Genomic DNA, 8,432 nt, shown 5'->3' on the forward strand with positions numbered 1-8,432 from the left:
TTTACATTTATATTATTGCCACTTCCATTATTGATATGGGCTTAGAGATCACAACTACATGCACAATCAAAGCATAGTTATATTAAGATTTTCTGTATACTTCCATTAATTTGTCAAAGTACATATTATCATTACAGAATAAGGCACTAACTAATCAGAGTGTAGAAAAAATAGATTTAAAAAAAAATAAAAAAAATAAATTAAAATTTTTTCAAAGGTAAACATTAGATAAGATCATTTAATTTTTGGTAAATTTAAAATTAATGTCAACATCAATATTTTTTAAATATGTTATTACCTTGCTGCTTCAGGGAATAATAATATCATTGTCAAAATTCCATGTACCAATTAAAGTGGATAAAATTAAATTAAATTACCTCTCATAGTAAAGACGGAAAATAAAAACAACAAACACTTGGAAATTGTGAAAAGACGTGGTATGGGATTGGAATATTCGGCCAAATTACACACAATATCGAGATTTGGAATATAAATAGCCACGAAATTACTTTATGTAAGATATTGTGGAACTTTATGTAAGATATTGTGGAAGTCCAAAAGCATTAAATAAAAGGAGAATAAGTTAGCATAGAAGCAACCGCCAAATTAGTAGTATTTTTCGGAGGGGTGACTAAAGCGATTTTTTTTTTCGTAGCTCTCTAGAATGTTGTTGAAGCATTGAATGGTCCAAACTTCTGGTGTGTTCACTCGTGCAATGTATATATGGTTGTGTGGTATATGGCATGTATATTGGTTGATGTCCCATTGTGCGTTAAAGCCATTCTATTGATTAAAATTTCCTACTAATAAAATTAAGAATTTGCATGTGCTTTGGGATTTTTATGAGCTTGGATTTTATTATATGCGTTGATGTTGCAATGGTTGTGATTCCATTATAGGATGAGTAATCTTTTAAACATTATGTAATTTGATATGTCGTGACATGAGTGCTATGCATTGAAGAGTGCCCGAAATATATTATATATTTTCCTTAAGGAGGATGTGGCATTCACCTCAGGTGTACGGTGTACGACCACACTAAGATGCTTTTCATTAAGGAGGATGTGGTACGGTGTACGACCACACCAAGACTCAGTGGGTGGTTACACCAAAGCTCCCGGAGTTATCGCAGAATATAGGAATGAAATTGTGATGTGGTTTCAGGCAGTAAGTACCATGAGTTTTAATTGTCTGGAAGAAATATGTTAGCTTTTTGTAATTAATTAATATTTTCTATACATTGCCATTAATTTGTCAAAGTAGGCAGTAAGTACCATGAGTTTTAATTGTCTGGAAGAAATATGTTAGCTTTTTGTAATTAATTAATATTTTCTATACATTGCCATTAATTTGTCAAAGTACATATTATCATTACAAAATAAGACTTTAACCAATCAAAATTAGAAAAAATAGATTTTAAAAAAAATAAAAAAATAAATTAAAATTTTTTCAAAAGTAAACATGAGATAAGATCATTTAATTTGTGGTAAATTTAAAATTAATATCAACATTGTTGGACACCTAATCCTAAGAGGGTTAGTGTGGAAGTCGAATGGACAAAAGGAGTCCAAGAGACCTTGGGATCTGAAACCCAAGAGTCACATATTTGTACTATAAATGTATATCTGATGTTAATAAAAAATGAACTCACTGATTTATCTTTCCTATTCTTTGTTGTCCATGTGTGTTTAACATGGTATCAGAGCCACTTGTTTTTCTGTGGCCTGTTATGTGCATGTCAGTCCTGGCCCTCTGCCATATTCTTTTCCAGCGCTCCTGACATGTTGCCGCTACCTTATAACGCCTCTGTCATCAACGCCTCTGTCCTGACACTGCGCCCTCTGCCCTGTTGAATGTGCGTTTTGGAAATCTGAATATGCGTTTTGGAAATCTGAATGTGCGTTTCGGTTACACCTGAGACTGCGTGCCTCTGCGCTACTGAATGTGCGTTTTTTGATATTGAATGCACCTGAGCGTTGATGCGTTTTTGATATTGAATGCACCTAAGCGTTGATGTGTTTTTTATATTGTATGCACCATCCTTCTGCTCAACAGGTTCACCAGCAAAAGCACAAGCTTCTGTATAACTTCCAAGTCTTTGCCTCTGTAATCTTTAAGTTTCTTTACTAGAATTCTCCCATGGCTTCACCCATATTTTGGCCGCACAGAGCCTGGTTTCGCCGCCGTCCATTGTCTCTACTCTGAGGTAGTACAGCAGGCCTGAGACGACCTGCTCTTGGGCTTTCACCACCTTGGAAAACGAAATACTGGCATTCTGTTGCCTGTTGTATTCATCGACAGCAAAGCGTCCGAGGTCTTGAATCTCTTTCTTGTGTTCAAACCCCGGAATGTCGTGGATCCCTCCACTGGGAGTAGAAGCCTCCGCACTTGCGCATAGACATTCCAGTAACAGTATGTACACCGCCATTGTTGTGATGCTGTCGTAGTCTCTCTTCGCCATTGTCATCGACATTGCTCTTCTTCCAGGCCAGCAGAATAGAAGGCACAACCAAAACTTTCTTGTTATCAATGCCAGTAGCCGTTTGCTTGCACTTGGGCTTATTCAGTGGAAAAAGACAGTCACGACAGTCATGGTCAAACAGCGTGTGGACCGCCTTCATTGACAGTGGGTTGCCGGAAAGCACTGCATTGTCTGAGTATCGGTGGTGAAAGCTCTTCACTAATTGCTGCAGGCGGGGCTGATTTAGTGCTTCGAATATGGGATCCGCGTATGCCAGGGACTTTTGAATGCTGGGATGTAAGATGGTTAAAACCTTGAAGTCGAAGAGTTGAAACAATGGTTTGCAAATTTGAATCTTTTTGTTCAAATACTGGTGCGTTGGTTCATATATATCTGATGTGAATGTATTCATGGTATGTTATATATCTTGATTGTTGGTGTATTGACAATTTTGATGGTATCACTGTGTTGCATAATACTGCGTTACCGTAACTGTTGCTTGGTTAATGCCTCTCCTTCCACACAATTAATACTCCCGAATCCTGACGTCTGTTTGTCATACCATCAACTCTCCGCCTCCCCATACCACTGGTCCTCTCCTCTGGTTGCTGCATCCTGAATACTCGTGGATCCCTATTGCGTTCATACATCATACCGATTCATCTGTACACTCGACTCTGGTCCTCCCGTTTGGTGGTGCCACCATACCTCCCTCCGTTGCATATGTTGAACGCCGGTATACAAAATATACAACATCGGTCCATAATATAAACTATATAACGCGGTCTACCATCATACCACGTTGCCTTTCGAACACTGGTATTAAGAGAGGCAGCGGTATTAAGAGGCACGTTGGTGCAGTTTTTGAGTCATTGTTTGGTGCAGTTTTTGAACGCTGTCCATATCTGTTTCCGAGTTGTCTATGCATTGTTCAGCACTAATAACTTTGGGGGAATAGAAACGCCGGTACATGGAATCTACTTTAGTCAAATAGAAAGCGCCAGGCCGCAGCAAACTGAGCTGAGAAGTTGAAACGAAGTCCTTTGCTCCGTACAGAGTTTCCATCCGCTTCAAGTTTTCCACGAAATCTTCAGAAAGAAACTCGTTACGAGAATCAAGTTTGTCTATGCATTGTTCAAATTTTATGTGTTCAAATTTTATATGTGCTTAACATTTGAATCGCCTCAAATCAAAGCTGTTGGATGACGCGGAATACGTAATTGTTTATGTATATATAAACATGAACAAATGAACAAATCAAAAGCACGGCCATGGATCATCAATATACTATGTATGTCAAGTCAGATCTCAACCAATAACTGTAAATAATCTGGGAGCAGAAAGCCTTGTGTGTCGCATATTTACCCGAAAATGCCACGGACTTCTCACAAATCCGAACAGGACAACACCAAGAATATTTCTTGCATTATTTGATTAATTTCCAGCTATTCTATATGAAAAGTTTGCCATGATATGCATTTCTAATTGCATCAAATGGAAAGTTCCTATAGCAGGTTGTTAGCATAATTCAGTGATCGAGATTGGTCATATGGTTGATGAACTTCAAAAATAGTATAGTCCCATAAACATTGAGAGAACCGCGTATATATATATATATATATATATATATATATATATATATATATAACCTGACTTCACTGTGCCAGGATTTTTGAGATCAGTGTTGTATACATCCGCTCAGGGCTCGATGAATTCTATAACGTATATAATGCTCAAAAGATGCGCAATCTAATCTGGGGTTCCTTGTTTACCACTGATTGCACCTTCCCTTATAGCATTGCTGTTTGCCATTACTAGAAGGTGCCACTTTGCATTATTTTTCAAAATAACCAGCATCTCCATCTGTGTCATGTCCATTGGTATTTCGAAGATTTCCATCCTCATCCATTCCATCAAAGAACTGAGACATTTCTATTAATGTGGTCTGAGCTGTTAAAAGGGCATCCTCATCAATTGGAGGATTAATTGGAACGACAGAGTTCAAAGTTCATAAGCATTGGGGGCTATTTATATTCTTTAAAGTTGCGGTTATTTGGCATTGTATGAGATATTTGTGCAACATTGTCATTAAATGGAGCAAATTGATGATGCATTACAGTTACTAAATAGTCTAATCTTTTCCACTGTTGATGGGACAGTCAGAATCAGTAAGGATTTTCTCTCAGAAATTCAGACATGTCTACAAAATGCACAGGAAAATATTGAGTTTTTGCAGTTGGAGACAAAGCTACAGCAAGAAGAATTACAGCAGTGGAGTCATCATTCTGAACCTGTTTCTGTTCAGAACAATGAAACAGACTCCCATAAACAACAAAACAATATTGTTGAAGTTCATTCAGATCCAGTGCCCAATAAAGCAACAATTGTACATGCAGATGCAGAAACTCAGTCTGCACTTCCCAAGCCCATCATCAGACCTTGGGAACAGCTTGTCCACAACAAGCACAGAACTGGTCTTGGATATGACAAGGACTTGTCCTTTCATATTCCAGACTATGCCAAGCCCATTCAGTTTCAGAGTGCTGGATTCATTTATGACAGTTCACTTGCTCCTCATGACAATTCACCTCTAGCTGTTTCAGATTCTGCCCCTCTTCCACAGCAACAACAACAACAGATCGTGAAATGCCAACATTGTGACCGAGTTGGCCATCTGAAAGATCACTGTTTTGATCTTCATCCATGTAAGCACTGTCATAAAACTAGCCATTCTTCACACAGATGCTTCAAAAACAAACGTCCTGCAAGAACAAAGATTCATCTTGGATGGATCGCTTCTTGGAAATGGGCATCAACAGCCAAGAAGATATTCCAAACACATGTCAGAACTTGTTCCAGAATATTGAACAGTCTTGCAGTTGAGTTTTCTCCATCATCTCACCTTGTATCTGACAGGGGGGGAAATGATGGTCATCTACAAGCTTCAAAGCCACATCAAGCGAGCCTGAGCCACAACCTGCCACACCAGTTTCAGAGTTGTAGCCAGAGACAAAGATGCCTGAACATGCCTTCAGTTGGCAATCTGAGACACTTCCTCTAGTAGAAGACTCCGGCTTCTTGCCAGTTTTGGAAGAGTTCCAGGAATTGCATTAAGCATTCCAGAGTTTTTGGTCATCCTTAAACCATCACAGATTGAGAACACTTCCTCTAGCAGAAGACACCAGCTTCTTGCCAGTTTTGGAAGAGTTCCAGGAATTGCATTAAGCATTCCAGAGTTGTTGGTCATCCTTAAACCATCATAAGTTGAGACTTCCCTTTTCAGGTTGAAGTTTTACCTTTTATGCGGGGTGAGACCTCCCTTTTATGGTTGAAGGTTTCCCTCTTTAAAACAATAGGATCACTTCCTCTAGCAGAAAACTTCAGTTTCTTGCCAGTTTTGGAAGAGTTCTGGGAACTGCACTAAGCGTTCCAGTGTTGGTGGTCATCCTTAAACCACCGCCCTTTATACCAACATTTCATAGAGCACATTCAGCCTAGCGCTGCCATGCATTTTTTGCACATTTTGTATTACAGCTCTCTTCTTGGACTCATACATAACCCTTCGGATTAAGGGGGGGAATGTTGGACACCTAATCCTAAGAGGGTTAGTGTGGAAGTCGAATGGACAAAAGGAGTCCAAGAGACCTTGGGATCTGAAACCCAAGAGTCACATATTTGTACTATAAATGTATATCTGATGTTAATAAAAAATGAACTCACTGATTTATCTTTCCTATTCTTTGCTGTCCATGTGTGTTTAACAAACATAAATAAATATTGAATACGTTATTACCCTGGCGCGGAAAATATGGTGTACATGACAATAACCCAAACAATCCGTAGAAATAGAAATCGAATTAGAGTAGGAAAAACCATAGAATGTATGTTTTAACTTTTATATATTTCTATATAAAGTCAAAATCCATTTGATATATATGTGACTAGTTTTAGAGGGTTGATTATATTATTAGTGATAGATTTGAAAGTACGCATATCAAATGATATTATTGTCCCCGAAGCAAAAAGGTATGTCCAATATGGACTTGAAAGGTAGGCCATTGGAATTATCTTTATCACTTCATTTTTATTTTTAAATAAACGATTTTAATTTAGAAATTGAGAGAACCACTCACGTGTTACTTTCAAGGTGACATCCACTCACGTAACGTGGGGCTTCTAATAATATATGTCATGGCACTAAAAAGTTAAGAAAATAAGACTTTAGAGATCAGATGTGTGGGCTCTGCTATCAAATGATGGGTTCCCTATTTCTCTCCAATGTCCGTGACGTGTAGTTTTTGCTACCATGTGTCGACACTTAGTGACGTGACAATGGGATTGTCATTCCTCTAAATCAGGAACAAATGCCTGTCTAAATGAAATTTCAGTAAACATTAGATGCCCATCTCTTACAAGCTAAAGACTCTCCGAAGTATACCATTGATATAATTTACAATTTAGTATTAAAATTATGGATATTGTTTTATATTATTTAATAAAATAAATTGAGTTGAAATTTTACATGAAGTGTATATAAAAATTATTTTATATTATGTTGTTTTTATATTTTAAAATAAGATAGATTTTTTTAAAAAGTTATAAGAGTTTTTCTCATTTTCAACACAATTATAATAAAGTGTTTTTAATAATGGTATTAAATACAATTTTTTTAAGCGTATGTGGATTTTTAGTCATTATTTTTAATTAATGTGGCTTTACTAATTACATCAAGAGAAAAAGATTTTTCATGTGCCTAAGACAAAGTATACACAGCAAAAAAAAAATAAAAAAAAATCTAATGCATCCAACAAGGAGTCTTGTTCATGTTATTTCATAGAAAGAAAACACTAAGAGTGAAAATTTCGAGACCCAAATCTTTTACTGCAGCAAAATGATATTACTTCTCTTACTTGTTAATTTATGCAAGTTATTTATTGTGTTACATCGTAAATATCGAAGTAAATACGATTGCAACCTTCACTAATTCAATTATATGCGGAAACAAGAACTGAGCAAGAAGAAATAACACACGCACAAGTGTGACCGTTGTTTTTGGACAAATGTCTCCAGAAAAACCCATTGTGGGAAAATCGATGCAATAACTGAGGGTTTGTATTATTATGTTGTAGTTTCTTAATACAATTCTTCAGATGCCCAAAATGGGAACCCTATACAGATATCTAACCAGACAAAAAATAGCAAGATGATCTCACCTTGTCACTGGAAAATCCGACATTGCTCTGCACTAGAGATGAGCCTCTATGCAACACTGTGTCACACCTATGCAGTTACTGCATCACTGTTGTCGGGACTGCGCTTCACCTCCTCTTCATCTCTTGCTAGCTGGAAACTTCAGCCCTCTGGCCTCCGGGTCTTACACCCTGGCTCCGGCACTAGATCCCAACTGTTCCCCGACAAAAATACAGACTCCCTCTAGAGCTTTGCACTGCCACAACGTAGCTATGCGTTGCCTTTCCGGACTACTCTCTTCCCTCTATGCCTTGCACTCTATAGATCAAAAAAAACTTCCTCTGGAAAACCATCCCTGCCCCTCACTACAAGAAATCTCCTCGATGCAACTACTACGCTTCTCTCTTGAGAAATCGATCTCTTGATCTCACTCGATGTGTCTTCCAAATTATCGAAGTCCTTCTTATAATCTTCTCGTTGAGTAATCAACGACCTAGATTAAATTCTAATCAATGGCTCAGATCATGTTGACTCGATCATCATCTTCTTCTAAAAGATCCACACCCAGTTTTATTTATACCCTTAAATTATTTTAATTTCCTAAGTTTAGACTTAGGCATCCATTAAAAATAATTAATTATTTTAATAAAACTATCTCCGAGTGGAATTTCCCAAAAGGATTTCTGGGTATTCTGGAATACATGTGTCCTAGCCTCCCTGCACATTTTGAGGCTTAGAGCACATCCGATGCTACCATAAATCAACACTCCCTCTTAGTGAG

General features: G+C 37.5%; 1 pseudogene; it reads right to left on the minus strand.

Moving 5' to 3' along the window:
- Nucleotides 1-2,113: 2,113 nt before the first annotated feature.
- LOC149227052 (cysteine proteinase inhibitor A pseudogene) lies at nt 2,114-2,473 on the minus strand (annotated as a pseudogene).
- Between the last annotated feature and the right edge of the window lie 5,959 nt (nt 2,474-8,432).

Source organism: Pinus tabuliformis, chromosome J (genome assembly GCF_031772625.1).
Source record: "Pinus tabuliformis cultivar Carrire ecotype Pingquan chromosome J, CPIR1, whole genome shotgun sequence".
Classification (NCBI taxonomy): domain Eukaryota; kingdom Viridiplantae; phylum Streptophyta; class Pinopsida; order Pinales; family Pinaceae; genus Pinus; species Pinus tabuliformis.